Consider the following 1,333-nt stretch of genomic DNA (forward strand, 5'->3'; position numbering starts at 1 on the left):
TCTCAGAAACACTTAAAGTCTCTTAGCCAGCTCACAGAGAGCTTACAAGCAGAGACTACTGTCTTCATGTCTTTAACATTGGAACAGAAAACACAGTCTTAATTTTACTCGCGGAGCCTCGTCTCCTCTGGCATGAGGAAGTGGGTGGGTTTGGAGCTCTAATGCCTCCAACGTGCCTGGCAGAAGTATAATTCGCATGTCCCTGCTGCAAACCAGCTTCTCTGTGTGACATCAGTGATGTGCAGTTTGCAACAGCAATTCGTGGATGAGGACCGCCCTGACCTTGATTTTTGAGTCCAGGCGAATGATAGTGAAGAGTTTCCCATGTACACACAACATTTCATTCATAATCGCCTTTCAAGAAACTCAGGGACACCTTACAAGCAAATAAACAAAAATCATAGCATAGATAAAATAACAGTGGGAAGACGCCATAGAATTAACATCATAAACTAAAATCAAACAGAAAAGATGTGTTTTAAGAACGGCTTTAAAGATAGGGAAAGTATGGGCAGAAGTGACACTGTGCAAAAAAACAGAGCCATGGAGGTGCGAGATTATGAAGAGGCTTGAAAGTAAGAAGCAGAATTTTAAAATGAATGCGATGTTTTAAAGGAAGCCAGTGAGGCTGTTGAAGGACAGGAGTACTAGAAGGGTTTCTGTTAATGACACAAGCGACTGCATTTTAGACCAAGTCTGTGAAGAAATCTGCATACAAAGACAGAGGGGATAGAATGACAGTAATAAACACGGGTTATAACCAGAGCATGTACAAGAAGAGCAGTACTGTTAGCTGTAAGGGACGGGCACAGCCAACTATTACGTAAGTGGAAATGTGCAGACAGTAATAATATTGATGTGCTCCAAAATTTAAGGAGCTTAAAAAAACAACACCTCAATTATTAACCTGCAAGGAAGACGTTTGAAAATTGTCAGTGCACAGCGAGAATCTTTCACTTTTGTCTAAAACGATTTTAGTTTCTACCAGAAGAACCTCTGTTTTGTCCGTGTCTATTAATTTAAGAAGTTTAGCAGACAACCATGATTTAATCTCACGTAGGCAGTAAGTGAGAGAAGGTGGTGGGAGAGCCTAATTAGGCTTAGTGGACAGACAGAGCTGGGTATTACTAGCATAAGAGAGATAATATATGCCACATTTCCTAAATATGTCATCAAAGGGTAAAAGATAAATAAGAAATAGAAGGGGACCTAAAGGCCTTTTCACAAAGGACGGTGCATGTGCTGCACTGACCGCAGAGCAAAGGAACTTATAGGCTGCACCCTGCCTACACGTCATTTGTGTGTTCGCTCTAAGTCCACTAGATACACAGGG

This window comes from Haplochromis burtoni, unplaced genomic scaffold (genome assembly GCF_018398535.1).
Source record: "Haplochromis burtoni strain Fernald_Lab_line unplaced genomic scaffold, NCSU_Asbu1 Contig_205, whole genome shotgun sequence".
Taxonomy (NCBI): domain Eukaryota; kingdom Metazoa; phylum Chordata; class Actinopteri; order Cichliformes; family Cichlidae; genus Haplochromis; species Haplochromis burtoni.